The sequence below is a fragment of the Xenopus laevis genome, chromosome 2L (genome assembly GCF_017654675.1).
Source record: "Xenopus laevis strain J_2021 chromosome 2L, Xenopus_laevis_v10.1, whole genome shotgun sequence".
NCBI lineage: Eukaryota > Metazoa > Chordata > Amphibia > Anura > Pipidae > Xenopus > Xenopus laevis.
In genome coordinates, this window is record NC_054373.1 from 63,634,158 (window position 1) to 63,653,324 (window position 19,167).

The 19,167-nt window shown below is 42.1% G+C and overlaps 1 pseudogene; it reads right to left on the reverse strand.

The window, feature by feature from the left end:
* Positions 1 to 13,347: 13,347 nt before the first annotated feature.
* LOC108707484 overlaps positions 13,348 to 19,167 on the reverse strand; it is a 100,722-nt pseudogene continuing 94,902 nt past the window's right edge.

Sequence of the window (19,167 nt, forward strand, 5' to 3'; positions counted from 1 at the left end):
CCCACTTCCCCCCTACATTTCCTTACATATGGAACATAAACTTTACACTGGGTTCATGTGTAGGGCAATATAAAAACTCTATTTTATTTTATTAAGCTTCCCTGGGCTTGTGTAGTGTAATTATTTGCTGCAACATATACGTCCATTGAACTTTAACTTCCTGCTGTATGCAAATTAGCCAACACTAGCACAACTTCGCTCTGCTTGCCGAAGTAGCGTAAGCGCAACTTCGCCAGCGTTCGTTGCCCTGGACCCAACTTCGCATGTTAGTGAATTAGCGTTGTCTGAGCGAAGTGTTGCGTTGCCTGCAAAGCAGTCGCTGGCAAATTTTCGCCGCTTAGTAAATTTGCCCCATGGTCTCCTTATTTTGAAGTTTGTTACTCCAGAACAGTGATCAAATATTTAAGTTTCTTTATATGTAAAACATATGTCAGTCAGTGATTCAAATCTGTTTAAAAAAAAACATTTTTTTCTCCTTCTTTGTCATCTATTTGATTTTTGATTACTTATTTATTTTATTATTTGTTTCATTTGAATATTTTTCTTTTTTTTTGTAACTTACATTTTTTATTAAATTTCAAAAGTAATAATGAAATTGTAAATAAGGAATAAAAGAGACAGCAATAAAAATAAAGAAAAGAAATTCGTTTACAGCAATGAATATAAAGTACAGTGGTGACTGTTTTTACATCCATCACGTATCAATATATTTGAATATTTTTCAATTCATATTTTAGTTAATTTTGAACTAGCACACTCATTTGTTACCTGTAACATGTTTCTGAAACTACAGGATTGTAGCAGTCATGTTATTTTCTATTTGCATTGTGAAAAATCCAATAAAATATTTGAACACCTAAGGTGAATACTGGCAGCGGCTTTGGGATCTGTTATTCAGAAATTATGAGATGGCCATCTCCCATAAACTTAATTTTATCCACATTTTCACAAATGATTTCCTTTTTCTCTGTAATAATAAAGCAGTACCTTGTACTTGATCCAAACTAATAATTAATCTTTATTGATGGCACAACAAGCCTATTGGGTATTTAATGTTTAAATGACTTTCTAGTAGACTTTAACAGATGAAAATCCAACTTACGGAAAGATCTCTTATCAGGAAAACGCCAGGTCCCATACTTGTAGTACATTAAATAACATAGCTTCACAAATGGAGTTCCAGCCACTGATAGATCAAGGACTGTTTTGTCACCACTTTCAAGAATATATAATAGAGCTTGTCTAGTTGATGCAAATAGAGAGGGGTCTCTAATTTGGGGGAGCTGCTAAAATATTATGATTTTGGAGACCTGTGTTCTTTAAAGCCCTGTGGAAATGTTTTGGACAAGAGTTTTTGCCAAGCATGAACCAAAACCAAAAAGCAGGCTGTCCAGTGTTCCCCAAACTGCTTGCTGACTTGATAAACAGCATCTTTTGTAAGATAAATATATGTCATGTGTTTGCTTATAAGAGTATACAGCATACTTATTGTGATCTCCAACCTGATAAATGTGTATGTGACACAAAGAAGCCTTCAGTACAGAGGAAATATTGTCAATACCTGTAACTCTTCTGTGTAAAGGGTCATTAGCCAACTCAGTACCAATTAGGGCATCAGCAACTTATATTCATCCTTGTGCAAGGCTAGTTTTCATGGATTTAGCCCATGGCTCTTCTGCAGCCTTAAAGAGAGAAAAGGGTTTTGGTAACATATCCTCTTATAAAACGTAATATTTGGGCATATGAATGGTTCCATTGTTTCTGGCTGTTCACTTTGCTAAAAACATGCAAACACCTGAAATTGTCTAAACTATCCTTTTGCATTGCTGAAGTTGCTTCATTTTCAGACCCTCACATTATAGTTACAGCTATTAGGAAAGCCTTAAATGGACCTGTCACCCACACATAAAAAGCTGTATAATGTAAGTCCTTTGCAAATTAAACATGAAACCCAAATACTTTTTTTATTAAAACATCCATGCCTGTCTTAAAGGTGTTTAATTATCTGAGCTGTAAATCAAATATTGCCTGCCCCTCCTCTATGCCTTAGGCGGGGAAGTCAATTACTTCCACTTTCCATTCAGCACTTCCTAGTTGTCACTGCAGCTCTCACGTTCCCCCCTTCCCTCCTCACCCTCTGCAATTGAGTAGTGTATTCAGGGCCGCCATTAGAAATCACAACAAAATTTTCGGGGGCCCCCAAGCCCTACCCCAGATCCCGCCCACTCCAAATCACAGTTACAAGATCACACAGACATCAGCGCTAAAAAAGGTAACCCACCCCAAACACACAAATTATTAAAAGCTATTGGGGACCAGGGCCCCCCTATAAGTTAAAAAAAAGAAACATTGGCGCCGGGCCCCCCATAAATTTATTTTTAAAAAAAGCATTGGTGCCAGGGCCCCCTTTCAAGTTAAAAAAAATTGGGGCCCTCAAGAATTTTTTTTATAAAAACATTGGTGCAAGGGCCCCCCTTACAAGTTAAAAAAAAATTGGGGCACCAAAGAATATTTTTTTTAAAAACATTGCGCCAGGGCCCCCCTTACAAGTTAAAAAAAATTGGGGCCCAAAGAATATTTTTTAAAAAAATATTGGTGGCAGGGGCCCATAGGAATTGAACCCGTGAACTCATGGCTTCAGGACTTCAACTTCGCCTCCTTTTGTGACTTTGGGTCTTTTTGCCGCTTCGGTACTTCGGCACTTCCGCATTCCGGCTGTTCCGCTGTCCTACTGTCTCTGCCTTGTCCTTCTGCCTCCAGCTTGCCCTACTGTCTCTATCTTGTCCTTATGTGTCAATCGTTCCTTTCTGGCATGATCCTGACTTGGTATAACGCCAAGTCAGGATCTTACCCAGCAGTGCGGCTCATTGGAGTTGCAGCAGGGTCAGACTGGCACGATGGGGGCCCACAGGGTTCCAAACTCCGGGGGCCCCCGCATGCATGCGCGAGTGCCTGTAAACTATGCCACACATCATATTTTCTTTTAGGGCCGGCCACTAGGGAGAGCTGGTTTTTTCCCAGTGTCCTGCCTGACCAGTCCAACCCTTGTTGCATGTAAGTGAGTGTTGGCCCCAGACAAGACAGCAGTGAGGGAGGCTGAGCACAAGGCACTGGCTGTGACGTGGGGAATGTGCCAGAGTTGGTGGAATTTTCAATGCAAGTAACCTGCTGGTTCAGTTCATGAGTTTAGCATGAGAATCAGAGAGTCATTTGTGTCTCAGAGAAAAGGGGAATGTGGAGCTGCCATGGGACCCCAATACATTAGCCCTTGAGCTATACAGTAACGTTCCTGCTCTGGGGCAAAACTAAATTTTTTTAAAGGGGATAAAAATGCATTGAGTGGGGCCTCAGATTATTTGGAGCTCAATTAGTTTCTAGGATCTTTGGGATTGAAACTATTCCTGCCTCATGTCACTCTCTCTTTTCAGCTCCGATTGAGGTGTCCGGCACTGTGATTGGGTGAGCTTCAGGCACCCCTTCTCTCGGTGCTTGGTTTCCAGACGGTGTGAGGCACTTCAAAGGGAGAGGAAAAGGGGCAGGCACTGTCAGGATTCCTCATACAGCAATGGAGAGGCAGGGCAGGGTTTGAATGGGCGGGGCAGAGAGAGAGAGAGAGAGACAGACAGGAAAGCAGCGAGCAATAGGAGGGTGTTATTGAGACATCTGCCTTAGTGGGTGGGTCTAAGTAAAGTGGCGGGACACATGGAGATAAGTGGGCGGTGCAAGAGGAACGAGTCTGATCAGAGCGGAGGTGGGCTGCAGGCGTGGCTGTGAGGTGTGGCTTTGTTGGGATGTGCGATGGGCAGGGCAAGTCGAAGAAGGATAGCAATTAGCAGAAGTAGGTGCATGTGGGCGGAGCTGGATTTTCCTGATTACCAATAGCGTAAGTATAGGCGGTCCCTCAGTTTTTGTGGCACTATTAGCAGGAGGCGGATGTTAAGACTCTGTGGGTCATACGTGGGTGTGTGTAGAGAAGCGGGCTAGTGGGTGGTGCTGTAGTGTTGCTGAACCCCAGCGATGTGGGTGTGCCTGTAGAGCGCAGGGGGCGTGTTGGGCAGGCGGTGTCAGTCAGCACTGCCGGGTCCCCCTTCAGGCCCAGTACACTTGTACCCCCTGTCCCCCCCTGATGGCAGCCCTGAGTGTATTAGGTCCCCCATTCTGACACAAGATTTTGGTGCGATACACAACTTGCCCTGTCCACAAAATGGTGCATGTTGGCTTGCTGTGATTGTGAATTCCAAAACTGAAGGAAACTAAATTTAAATAATAAAGTATAGGAAAAAGTTTTATTTTGCTAAACTATAACATGATAGAAACAAACGTGGAATTATGTCTTAGTGTGACAGGTCCTCTTTAAAGGGGTTGCCCACCATTATATTAACTTTTAGTAAGATGTAGAGAGTGATATTCTGAGACAATTTGCAACTGGTTTTCGTTTTTTGTGAGTTATTTAGCTTTTTATTCTGCAGCTCTCCAGTTTGCAATTTCAGTAATCTTGTAGCTAGGGTCCACATTACCCTAGCAATCAAGCATTGATTTGAATAAGAGACTGGAATATGACAACTATAAAAAAGGAAAAATGCAGACCAATTGAAAAATTGCTTAGTATTGCCCATGCTATAACATATCAAAAGTTCATTTGAAGGGTAACTGTCCCTTTAAGAAAGAGAGTTGTGCTAACACTATTAATTCAGCCCCTCTTCAGAGAACTCCCTGGGATCAGCACAGGGTTACAGTATCACTGGATAAAATAAAGAGACAGGCAGCACTTCAGGTGTGTCTTTATCACCACAAACCGGGTAACAGCTGGTTTCAGATAACAAACACCTTTGCCATCTATGCAAAGCAAAGAATAAGCACTACCTATTTAAAGGTTACCAGAAGAAGCCCAAAACAAAGTCTCATTTCCAGACAATGCGTGAATGTGGCAAAGAGACACATAGATAATTACATGAAACACAGACCATTTCATAGAAAAGCGCTTATTATACTGCAAGTATAAAACAATGAAGGATTTACAGAATCTAGAGCAGGTTGTGCTACTAGAGCTCAACTGAGAACTAGAAGAGAATTTTATAGAGATACATCAAAGCCATGTTACCTCATTAAGCCCTTCACTTCATTACAATTGTAACACGCTAATTATTAAGAAGATTAGATCTGAATTCTGTCAAAAGAAAACATTGGATACAGGTTTAAATGGAAAAATATAAAAATGACTTAATCATTACAGCAAACTTCATTTATAATCTGCCGTATGAACAGATGTAGTTCTGCCAATGACTAATTCATTTGAGCTTCCTAATGGAAATACTGGCCAATACTTTGGCTGCGTGTTAATTCTAAGATGAACATGTTTAGATCTATAAGTAGGGATGTAGCGAACGTCGGAAAAAAAGTTCGCGAACATATTCGCGAACTTGCGCAAAAACGCGAGCGGTTCGCGAACGGTTCGCGAACCCCATAGACTTCAATGGGAAGGCGAACTTTAACATCTAAAAAAGACATTTCTGGCCAGAAAAATGATTTTAAAGTTGTTTAAAGGGTGCAACGACCTGGACAGTGGCATGCCAGAGGGGGATCAAGGGCAAAAATGTATCTGAAAAATCTGCCTGTGTGTGCTTGGAAGAGATAGTGTAGGGGGAGAGCTGTTAGTGATTTCAGGGACAGATGATAGTAAGTTTGCTGGCTAGTAATCTGCTTGATACTGCTCTGTATTGGAGGGACAGAAGTCTGCAGGGATTTGAGGGACATTTTAGCTTAGGTAGCTTTGCTGGCTAGTAATCTACTGTTCTCTTTAAACAACTGCCATACGTTGACCTTGTAGGCATTGTTTGCCCAGTTTTTTTGGACGCAGCCACTGAAGCACAGTTGCCAGAAAAAATATGCCATATAAATGCTGAAAATAGTAATTTTTCGCCATACGTTGACCTTGTAGACATTGTTTGCCCAGTTTTTTTGGTTGCAGCCACTGAAGCACAGTTGCCAGAAAAAATATGCCATATAAATGCTGAAAATAGTCATTTTTTGCCATACGTTGACCTTGTAGGCATTGTTTGCCCAGTTTTTTTGGTCGCAGCCACTGAAGCACAGTTGCCAGAAAAAATATGCCATATAAATGCTGAAAATAGTCATTTTTTGCCATATACGTTGAGTCAACGTATGGCAAAAAATGACTATTTTCAGCATTTATATGGCATATTTTTTCTGGCCTCTGTGCTTCAGTGGCTGCGGCCAAAAAAACTGGGCAAACAATGCCTACAAGGTCAACGTCGTTGACCTTGTAGGCATTGTTTGCCCAGTTTTTTTGGCCGCAGCCACTGAAGCACAGAGGCCAGAAAAAATATGCCATATAAATGCTGAAAATAGTCATTTTTTTGGTCGCAGCCACTGAAGCACAGTTGCCAGAAAAATTATGCCATATAAATGCTGAAAATATAAATTTTTTTGGTTGCAGCCACTGAAGCACAGAGGCCAGAAAAATTATGCCATATAAATGCTGAAAATATAAATTTTTTTGGTTGCAGCCACTGAAGCACAGAGGCCAGAAAAATTATGCCATATAAATGCAGAAAATATGCATTTTTTTGGTCGCAGCCACTGAAGCACAGTTGCCAGAAAAAATATGCCATATAAATGCTGAAAATAGTCATTTTTTGCCATACGTTGACCTTGTAGACATTGTTTGCCCAGTTTTTTTGGTTGCAGCCACTGAAGCACAGAGGCCAGAAAAAATTAAACCAGTAGGGTTTGCACCCTAGTTTGTAACGGTGGCGGAGGGAGGAGGACGCTAAAGGACAGCTGTGTGTGGAGTCATGAGGCTTGAAGAGAAGGACAGCTGCATAGAAGTCAGAACAAGTCTTCCGGCGTGCAGTAACCCTCCGAGATCCACCCCTCATTCATTTTAATAAAGGTCAGGTAATCGACACTTTTGTGACCTAGGCGAGTTCTCTTCTCAGTTACAATCCCTCCTGCTGCACTGAAGGTCCTTTCTGAGAGCACACTTGAGGCTGGGCAAGACAAGAGGTTCATGGCAAATTGTGACAGCTCTGGCCACAGATCAAGCCTGCACACCCAGTAGTCCAGGGGTTCATCGCTCCTCAGAGTGTCGATATCTGCAGTTAATGCCAGGTAGTCCGCTACCTGCCGGTCGAGGCGTTCTTTGAGGGTGGATCCAGAAGGGTTGTGGCGCTGCCTTGGACAGAAAAACATTTGCATGTCTGACGTTACAGACTGGCCAAAGGGCTTTGTCCTTGCAGGTGCGCTCGTGGCAGGATTACTGGCACCTCTGCCCCTGGAATGTTGATGAGTTCCTGAAGTGACATCACCCTTAAAAGCATTGTACAACATGTTTTGCAGGCTGGTTTGTAAATGCCGCATCTTTTCGGACTTGTGGTATGTTGGTAACATTTCTGACACTTTATGCTTGTACCGAGGGTCTAGTAGCGTTGCGACCCAGTACAGGTCCTTCTACTTAAGCCTCTTGATACGGGGGTCCTTCAACAGGCATGACAGCATGAAAGACCCCATTCTCACAAGGTTGGATGCAGAGCTATCCATCTCCGCTTCCTCATTATCAAGGACTGCATCATCCACGGTCTCCTCCCCCCAGCCACGTACAAGACCAGGGGTCCCCAAAAGGTCACCACTAGCCCCCTGGGAAGCCTGCTCCTGTTGGTCCTCCTCCTCCTCCTCCACAAAGCCACCTTCCTCCTCTGACTCCACTTCTGGCACCTCTCCCTGCGTTGCAGCAGGTGCCTGGGTTCGTTCTGGTGATTCCGACCAGAAATTGCGCGCTTCCAGCTCCTCGTCACGCTGGTCTACAGCCTCATCTGTCACTCGTCGCACGGCACGCTCCAGGAAGAAAGCGAAGGGTATTAGGTCGCTGATGGTGCCTTCGGTGCGACTGACCATATTTGTCACCTCTTCAAAAGGTCGCATGAGCCTGCAGGCATCGCGCATAAGCACCCAGTAACGGGGGAAAAAAATCCCCAGCTCTGCAGATCCAGTCCTACCACCCAGTTCAAAAAGGTACTCGTTGACGGCCCTTTGTTGTTGCAGCAGACGTTCCAACATAAGGAGCGTTGAATTCCAGCGAGTCTGGCTGTCAGAAATCAAACGCCTGACTGGCATGTTGTAGTGCTGCTGAATGTCAGCAAGGCGTGCCATGGCTGTGTAGGAACGTCTGAAATGGGCCGACACCTTTCTGGACTGGGTGAGAACGTCCTGGAATCCTGGGTACTTGGAGACAAAACGTTGGACTATTAAATTTAACACATGTGCCATGCAGGGCACATGTGTTAAATTGCCCAGTCTCAATGCTGCCAACAGATTGCTTCCATTGTCACACACCACTTTTCCGATCTGCAGTTGGTGTGGGGTCAGCCACCGATCGGCCTGTGACTGCAGAGATGACAGGAGTACAGATCCGGTATGGTTTTTGCTTTCCAGGCACGTCATCCCCAAGACAGCGTGACAACGGCGTACCTGGCACGTCGAATAGCCTAGGGGGAGCTGGGGGTGCACAGGTGTGGAGGAGGAGAAGGAGGACCCAGCAGCAGAGTAAGAAGAAGAAGAGGAAGAAGACGAGGTAGAGAGCGATGGAGGAGTAGAGGTGGTGGCAGAACCGCGTGCAATCCGTGGCGGTGACACCAACTCCACTGTTGTTGTTGAGCTACCCATTCCCTGCTTCCCAGCCATTACCAAGTTCACCCAGTGGGCAGTGTAGGTGACATACCTGCCCTGACCATGCTTGGAGGACCATGCGTCAGTAGTCATATGGACCTTTGGCCCAACACTAAGTGACAGAGATGCGGTAACTTGGCTCTGCACATGTTGGTACAGGTGTGGTATTCCCTTTTTAGAAAAAAAATTGCGGCTGGGTACCTTCCACTGCGGTGTCCCAATTGCTACAAATTTGCGGAAGGCCTCAGAGTCCACCAGCTGGTATGGTAAAAGCTGGCGGGCTAAGAGTGCAGACAAGCCAGCTGTCAGACGCCGGGCAAGGGGGTGACAGTCAGACATTGGCTTCTTACGCTCAAACATGGCCTTCACAGAAACTTGGCTGGTGGCAGATGACTGGGAATGGGAACAGGTGGTCAAGGTGGAAGGCGGAGTGGAGGGTGATTCAGACGGGTCAAGGAGAGCAGAGGTAGAGCAGTAAGATGCTGGACCAGAAGGAGTGTGGCTTTTAGTTTGCCTGTTGCCTTTGAGGTGTTGCTCCCAAAGTGCTTTGTGCTTGCCGCTCATGTGCCTTCGCATAGAAGTTGTACCTATGTGGCTGTTGGGCTTACCAAGGCTCAGTTTCTGACTGCACTCATTGCAAATTACAATGCTTTTATCAGAGGCACACACATTAAAAAAATCCCACACTGCTGACTTTTTGGAAGTGTGCGATCTGGCGGTAACAGTAGAAGTTGGCGGCATTGGCGGCAATGGCGGGTGCGTTGGCCGGCTGAACACAGGTGCCGATACATGTTGTTGCCCTACTGATCCCTGCGGGCTGTCCTCCCTGCTTCTTCTAAGTCTTATTCTCCTACTGCCTCTCTGACTCTCCGTCTCTCCATCTGAACTACCCTCTTCTTGCTCTCTTCTACTAGGCACCCACAAAACATCAATCTCCTCATCATCATTCTCCTCAGATGCATCAATTTCTTCTGACACATCACAGAAGGAAGCAGCAGCGGGGACCTCCTCCTCATCACTCATTATGTCCATCTCTATCGTGTTCTCTGCCAGAATTAAATCTGGTGTAAGGTCCTCATCTCCTTCATCTTCTTCTGGCAATAATGGTTGCGCATTACTCAGTTCAAGAAACTCATGGGAAAATAACTCCTCTGACTCCAGTGAAGAAGGGGCACCGGTGGTGGAGGAAGTGTTACGTGGGGTGGCCATAGCAGTGGAGGATGAGGAGGATGTTGTGGTAAAGTTAGAAACGGTAGAGGATGGGGTGTGCTGTGTAAGCCAGTCAACTACCTCTTCAGCATTTTGGGAGTTCAGGGTCATTGGCTTTTTAAAACTGGGCAATTTGCTAGGGCCACAGGATTGCATAGCAGCACGGCCCCTAGCACGGCCTCTGCGTGGCGGCCTGCCTTTGCCTGGCATTATTTTTAAAAAAACAACAACAACAAAAACTCAGTTGGTTTTCTGGAAACGATAATACACACAGCTAGATGGCAGTTTGAAGAAAACAGTGTGCAAATAATGCCTACAAGGTCAACGTATACACTACTACAGCGGTGGATACAGATTACGTAAAATATATGAATGCTGCTTGAAAAAAGTAACTCAAGTGGTTTTTCTAGAGACGATAATATTATCAATATTTAGACAAAATGTGAACAAGCTCACACAGCTAGATGGCGGGTTGAAGAAAACAGTGTGCAAATAATGCCTACAAGGTCAACGTATACACTACTACAGCGGTGGATACGGATTACGTAAAATATATGAATGCTGCTTGAAAAAAAGTAACTCAAGTGGTTTTTCTAGAGACGATAATATTATCAATATTTAGACAAAATGTGAACAAGCTCACACAGCTAGATGGCGGGTTGAAGAAAACACTGTGCAAATAATGCCTACAAGGTCAACGTATACACTACTACAGCGGTGGATACGGATTACGTAAAATATATGAATGCTGCTTGAAAAAAAGTAACTCAAGTGGTTTTTCTAGAGACGATAATATTATCAATATTTAGACAAAATGTGAACAAGCTCACACAGCTAGATGGCGGGTTGAAGAAAACAGTGTGCAAATAATGCCTACAAGGTCAACGTATACACTACTACAGCGGTGGATACGGATTACATAAAATATATGAATGCTGCTTGAAAAAAAGTAACTCAAGTGGTTTTTCTAGAGACGATAATATTATCAATATTTAGACAAAATGTGAACAAGCTCACACAGCTAGATGGCGGGTTGAAGAAAACACTGTGCAAATAATGCCTACAAGGTCAACGTATACACTACTACAGCGGTGGATACGGATTACGTAAAATATATGAATGCTGCTTGAAAAAAAGTAACTCAAGTGGTTTTTCTAGAGACGATAATATTATCAATATTTAGACAAAATGTGAACAAGCTCACACAGCTAGATGGCGGGTTGAAGAAAACACTGTGCAAATACTGCCCACAAGATCAACGTATACACTACTACAGCGGTGGATACGGATCTCGTAAAATTTATTATGGCTGCTTGAAAAAAGTCACTCCGGTGTTTTTTCTGGAGACGGTAATATTATGGATATTTAGACAGAATGTGAACAAGGTCACACAGCTAGATGGCAGTTGGTTGAATAACACACTGGGCAAAAAATGCCTACAGGGCAAATAATGCCTAAAAGGTCAACTTATACACTACTACAGCGATGGATACGGATTACGTAAAATATATTATGGCTGCTTGAAAAAAGTCACTCCGGTGTTTTTTCTGGAGACGGTAATATTATGGATATTTAGACAGAATGTGAACAAGGTCACACAGCTAGATGGCAGTTGGTTGAATAACACACTGGGCAAAAAATGCCTACAGGGCAAATAATGCCTAAAAGGTCAACTTATACACTACTACAGCGGTAGTAAAATAAAAAAAAGTAAAATAAAAAAAAATGAATATTAAAAAAAAAAAATTAAAGTTGGTGCTGCTGAACTACTAGGAGCAGCAGATTAGCACACCAGTCCCACTCCCCAACACTGCTAGACTAATAGCACTGGGCTCTTATAGTAGTAGTAGTAGTAGTAGTAAAACAACAAAAAAATAAATAAAAGCAGTCCTTACAAGGACTACTGTTATTGCAGCAGTCAGCAGATGAGATCAGAAGCAGGACAGCTGCCCACTGCAGCTACATACAGAGCACTGCAGTAGAAGGTAGATTACTAGCCAGCAAAGCTACCTAAGCTTAAATGTCCCTCAAACCCCTGCAGACTTCTGTCCCTCCAATAACAGAGCAGTATCAAAACGATTACTAGCCAGCAAACTTTCAACTGTCCCTGAAATCACTAACAGGCAGCAGCTCTCTCCCTACACTATCTCTTCAGCACACACAGGCAGAGTGAAAAAACGCTGCAGGGCTTCGGTTTTTATAGGGAAGGGGAGTGGTCCAGGGGAGAGCTTCCTGATTGGCTGCCATGTACCTGCTGGTCTGGGGTGAGAGGGCAAAAAAAAGCGCCAACAATGGCGAACCCAAAATGGCGAACGTCGCGCGACGTTCGCGAACTTCCGGCGAGCGCGAACACCCGATGTTCGCGCGAACAAGTTCGCCGGCGAACAGTTCGCGACATCTCTATCTATAAGCAGCGCCAACTGGACAGTGCACACAGAAATGCTAAATTATCAATGAAATGGATACAGGAATTGAACACAGGAATTGAACACACCCTTGGCTCCTACACTTAACTGCAGCAATAGCTAAAGAACTTCACAGACATACATATATATTACAGGTATAGGACTTGTTATCCATGATGCTCAAGGCCTGGGGTTTTCCAGATTAGAGGTTTTACTCTACCTTAAATCTGCTAAAAAAAACAAAAAAAAACAATTGGATTTAATATATCTAAGTTTGGATAAAGCAGAAAGTATTGCTTTAATTATTATTTAAATTTTAGGTGGTTCACCTTTAAAGGGAAATTATCACAAAGATGAACATTTAATATAAGCTTCATCATACTGAAATAAGAAACTTTCTAAATGCAAACAATTAAAAATGATGAACGGTTTCTGAAATAATCAAGTCTTCACTATCCCTCTCTCAGCATCTGTTTCTCTTCATTCTCTCTTCATGCAGCAGTTGGATGTCAGATAATCATTGACAGTTAGATCCAATATATCTTATGGGGGGGCTTCCTTTCCTAGCAGATGTATTACAGCTCACTCAAATAACCGATTCCAATATAATCAAATCTAACAAAATAACAGACCAACTGCTCCCTTAATTTCCCTTTAAGGGAGCAGTTACTGTTTTGTTTTTTTACATAGGCAATAAACATTGTTTCTTTTTCTGGCTGTTTAGTGCAGAGAAAAACGGGACTTTCCAGTACAAATGAGGGACTGCAGGTTGAGCTGTCAAAAGAGGGACTGTCCCTCTAAAAACGGGACAGTTGGGAGGTATGATGTTAACCTCATGAAGATCCAGCTGCCACGTAATGTCTGAAAGCATTGTTAGTTATGACAGGGAATATAGGTCAATTGCTACAACTTGACACATAACTAGATCTGATAAAACTTACATATTGGTTATGCGGCAGGTTGAAATATTGGTTTGAAATATTTTATTTGGTTTTCACAATAAACCATAAAAATCAATATGATAACAAATAGTATGCAGAATAAGAAGATTAATACAATGACATATTATACAGGTACAGAATGTATAACTTACAATGTAGTATTACAAAGTAATATGTAAAGAACAAATTATCATATGACTGTGTTGGGCTGTCACCGTTCCCTGGATGCACATAACCCAAAACAACAGATTTTTTAAATGATCTCTTAGGATTTCTATAATTTATAATGAAGAGTATATACACAATTCTTTCTCTGTGTCTATACCTGACAACATGTCTGCATCCAGTCTGGATTAAAAATAACACCAAGGGACAATTTGATGTTTTTCTGGGGTCATTCAAAGTCAGATTTCTATCAAAAGTCAATGAGTGAATCCACTGCTGGGGACCCTAGGAAGGTGTTGTGTACTGTAGGGGACACAATGAGGCCATTATATAGTGCTAGTAGCATTGCACTGCTGGCTCTAACATTTTAATAAGATCACCCATACGTTAAAAATCAATGGAAAGAAACTTTATTGCTGTTTTATTAAAATTGTAGTGTCAGAAAATGTCACATGTTGAGCATTCTAACATTTCTCATGATAACCTCAATGCTGGAAGGGACAGTCCGCACTGGTCGAGGGCAACTATAGCTCCTCTCAAAATGTACTATGTACAGACCATCAACAAATGTACCAGTTTATATATGTGTATATAAAATGTATGAAAACAATTAACAGCTATTTAATAACTTACTGAACGGTTTTGTAAGGTCTAAGCAAGATAAACAGGACACAATACACTAGCGATCTAGTATTAGAAGTCCCACACAGGTGGTTTTGCCCAAAATATCCTTTCAAGGAAGATAAAGGGGAAGTAGCATGAAATTTGTTTTTATTAAGTTACTAAACAGCCATTTAATTTTTTTTACATTTGGAATCTTTTTAAAAAGGAAAAAGGTCCATCCAACCTTCTAGGCAGCACCATATAGGCACTTCTGGGCCTGTGCATGGGGTAGCAGCCCTTGGATGCCTATATGGTAAAAAAAGGCCCGCTGACGTTCGTCACCCCCCCCCTTTTATGCACGCAAATTTTCATCAGGACCTAAGGAATGGGGATTAGCGCACAATAAATGTATAAACCTATTGTATTTCCTGTTCATCTCCAGTGTTTCTGAATCAATGTGTGTGTGGTTGGACAACATGCCACTCCCCTGAAATCCTGCCGCCCTAAGCCCGGGCCTTGGTGGCCTTTCCACAAATCCGGGCCTGCATGACACTTCGGAGGTTGGGTGCCTAGAGTTCTGCTCCCAGGCAGCCATATTCTTCTGCTCAACAGGGCTGCTATGGATTTATAGAGAACACTATCTCTAGTGCTAGATAATTTGTGGATGAACATTCTGCCTGCTGTTAGTGACCTGGCTAAAATTTGACAGATCTGAGTTCTAAAATTAAGTCACATTTTAGCCAGATTGCTGACAGCGGGAAGAAAGGTTGCCACGAGTTCCTATAGTTCTAGTCAGTGCTGTAAAGGCAAGGCACCACAGCCACCCTTACAAAAAAAAATCTTCTGAGGGACCAAACATGCACACCATTTGAGTGTGCCCTAACTAGCCTTTGTTCTACATCCCCCATGCACTGATTTGAGGGAAGATGGCTAGCCCCACTATCTGGAAACCAATAGAACCAGAGACTTTAGAGTCTAAGCTAAGCAATAAATCCAATACAGTTATGTACATGTGTAGTGTAGGCATTAGTAGTGGTTGATATGACTTTTAAGAAAAAAGTATTGCTCACATGTGGTGCTTTATGGGTTTACATGGATTAAATTGTTATTGTAGTAATGCATTCATTAAACTCGGTTTTAAATGGAGAAAAAAAAAAACCCTTCAGATTTAACAGTCAATATTGTACTATTGGGAAGCAGCTGAAGGATCCTCTGACCAGTCAACACAACAGCGGATGTGTAACCGCCATTGAATATTTACATGTATGCCAGCAGTAAGGCGAGTCTGCGTCTTTAACTCTTGCTTATGGATCCAACACAGTCAACTAAGAGCAGAAGAATGCGGCTGCTGGGGAGCAGGAATGGACATTGAAATCATCAAAAGGGTTCAGACTTTTTAATAGAGTATATTAAGAAAAACTAAAGGCATAACTAACATATGTTCCAACTTTACAGAGATAGTCCATTTCAATTAAATGAACGTAGATATGTCACTCTATAAAACGATCTTAAAAACATCTTGATGGCTTGAGTCATGCAGACATTACTTTAAATGGGATGCATTTGCATTAGAAATGTTTGATAAAAATTTAATGGTGATAAAAACAAAGTGATCACAGACTATTAGAAAAGGAAATGTTGCCGTATTATATTGTTATTAAATAACAATTTCTGGTTAACCAAATACATTTCTGCTGATTGCGATGATAATGTCATCAAGAACATTAATTTCCTTAAGACTGAGCAATCTGGGATGCAATGGTTGGATCATAAGATAAAATTATGAATTAAGAATGTATATTTGTTAATAAGGGCATGCCATTTTAAAGAGGCACAGCTGAAATAATCCCTCCTAAACCTTTGTGTTTGATGTTGTATCCAATCGGATAACTTGAATTTGTTATGTCACAAGCTAACAGAGAAGGCTTGCAGTAATGGTAATCTCTACTGATATGAACAGATATATCAAACCAAAATGGTACCAGCATTTATTGCCACTGAGTTGCAAAGAAGGATAAAAAAACAGTTTACTGCATAAACAACATATAAACTGGAAGAGTCCTGGGAAGTACAGTAAATATGCATGTCAAATATCCCTTGACAGTAATGATCATGGAACCATCCATTCTGGTGTTTTACAGTGCCATTCTTCCAAGCCATTTAGCAATTTGTAGGAACGAGGCGGGGGTTCTCAATATTTTTCCAAACTTCTGCATCTGCTACGTTTGCTTTTCTTCATCTAGACACTTGGTTTTTCCAAATAACGACTGATAAAGTTCAGTTCTGTGAAAGGAAAAACACAAATATTTGCTTTAAATGTCTGCACCCGCATATGAACAAAAATTGCCTCTCTTTAATGTAATGCATATATTAAAATAAATAGCAACAAAGGTTGGGAAAAAGTCAGACAGACTTTGGAAAATAATTCTAGAGGAGAAGTGCAAAGGGGGAGGAGGTAATGAAACAAGAGTTGAGGAGCAGGTCAGTAGAGGAGCATATTAAGATGTTGGGTGAGTATCTAGAGATCCAGAGGAAGGCAAAAAAAAAACCCCATCTGAAGCCTCTCCAATTTGGGGGAAAAATTTCTTCCTGACTCCCAAATGGCAATCAGACTAGTCCCTGGATCAACTTGTACTATAAACTATCTTCCATAACCCTGTATTCCCTCATTTTCTAAAAAGCCATCCAACCCCTTCTTAAAGTTATATAATGTATCAGCCTGTACAACTGATTCAGGGAGAGAATTCCACATCTTCACAGCTCTCACTGTAAAAAAACCCTTCCGAATATTTAGGTGGAACCTCTTTTCTTCTAATAGGAATGGGTGACCTTGTGTCAGCTGGAAACACGTACTGGTAAAAAAAAGCTTTAGAGAGATTATATGATCCACTTATAGATTTATACATAGTTATCATATCACCCCTTAAGTGCCTCTTCTCCAGTGTGAACATCCCCAATTTGGCCAGTCTTTCCTCATAGCTAAGATTTTCCATACCTTTTACCAGCTTAGTTGCTCTTCTCTGTCCCCTTTCTAAATCAATAAAGTCCTGTTTGAGCACTGGAGACCAAAACTGTATGTCATATTCTAGATGGTGCCTTACCAGTGCTCTATACAGTGGAAGAATGACCCCTTCCTGCTGTGAATCAATGCCCCTTTTAATACAGCTCAAGACCTTATTTGCCCTTGATGCTGACTGGCATTGCTTGCTACAGCTGTAGATAAGTTTATTATCTACAAGGATTCCAATGTCCTTTTCCATAATGGATTTGCCTAGTGCAGTCCCATTAAAGAGAAGCTGACACCAAAAAAAATAAAATAAATAAATAATACTTCATCTAAACCTACCTATAGGTCATGCAAAAGATTTTCTCCTTAGAGTTTTCTTTTGCACAGTAAATGCAATACTCAGTTTTTCTACCCGACTGTCTCCGACTGTTTCTCTCCCCTGCTTCCTGTTTTCAGTGTGGCTGGATGACGTCATCCATGGGAGGAGCTTTGAGCTTCATTTGCCCTTACTTTGAGCCTGCGTAAGTCGACCACGTGACCCTCCCATGTGACAACAGTTGCTGGTCTCTCTACAAGGAAAGCCGGAGCAGGCGTTTCCTATTGGCCGGCGATGTGACATGGTGCGGCGCAATGCGTGATGACGTCACGCGCGCCCGAAGCAGTAAGGGCAGAATCTCTTCAAGCAAGCAGACGCGTCGGATTGGCTCTTACAGTTTTTTTTTTCCAGCAGGAGGCGTTGTCGACAGGAAGCGCTGAATGGACTAGCCAACATGGATACCTCAAAGGCTGAACTGAAGATCGCCTTGTTTAGGTAAGAGAATCATCGTTTTAAAGAAAAAAAAGCACAGTAGCCATGCTGACAGGATGCAGAAACCCACAGGCAGGATAGAAAAAAAAAAAAAAAAAAATTGTCAGAATCGCTTTAAGGGTATAAGTGACTTGGATATTTTTACATCCCAGGTGCATGTCTTTACATTTATTAACATTGAATCTCATTTGCCACTTAGCTGCCTAGACTGCCAGTTTGTCAAGATCCTGTTGCAAGGATGCCACATCCTGGATGGAATTAATTGGGCTGGACAGTTTTGTGTCATCTGCAAACACTGATACATTACTTGCAATACCCTCCCCATAGTCATTAATGAACAGGTTAAATTGTCTGACACAACCTATCCTTCATAAAGCCATGCTGATTACTGCTCATAATGCCATTCGCTACGACAGAATTTTGAAGGTGATCCCTTAACAAGCCTTCAAATAATTTGCCCACCACAGATAAACTTACTGGCCTATAATTGCCTAATATTTTTTATCCCGATGTGCCTTTCTTACCATGTATGCTTTCCTCACCACCCTCCATCTCTGATACAAACTCCTACCATGTATGCCATCTACAGGCTACCATTATCAGTTCTCCTCCCCAACACCCTTTGGATGCACTATTTCCACCTATGACTCTATTTCTCCTTGCCCGGGGGTACTAAACCATCTTCCAACCCTTATTTAGATGCAGTGATCCCCAACCAGTCGCTCATGAGCAACAAGTTGTTCACCAACCAATTGGATGTTGCTCTCAGATGCCTTTAAAGCAGAGGCTTCTTTTGAAATTCTGAGCTTGGAAGCAAGTTTTGGTTGCATAAAAACAAGGTGTAGCCAATCACAGCCCTTATTTGGTGCCCCATGGTCGTTTCATGCTTGTGTTGCTCCCAAACTATTTTTCTATTTAAATGTGACAAAAAATAAATAAAATAAAAAAAAAAGGTTGGGGACCCCTGCCTTAGTCTAAACACATGGGTATTACAAGGGCACAGTGTTATTACAGGGGATGTAATGGTAACTGTAAGGACACAGGTAAGTATGTGAAATATATGGAGGAATGTTAAATGCCTCTTCAAGGATACTGGGCATGGGGGAGTGGAAATGTTTTGCAGCAACACTGGACAATTGCAACAAACTAAAATACAGTAGCACAGTTACAAACATTAAGCAGTATAACTACCCAAGTCTCTAATCTAAACCTTCATTAATGGAGTTTCAGAAGGGGGTACAGCAAGAAGAGGGTTCATTTAAAGGATCACCCACATGTATAATGAATTTCTTTTTTCTTTAGTTAAACAATTATATAAAAGCATGGACAACCATGACTTTTTTC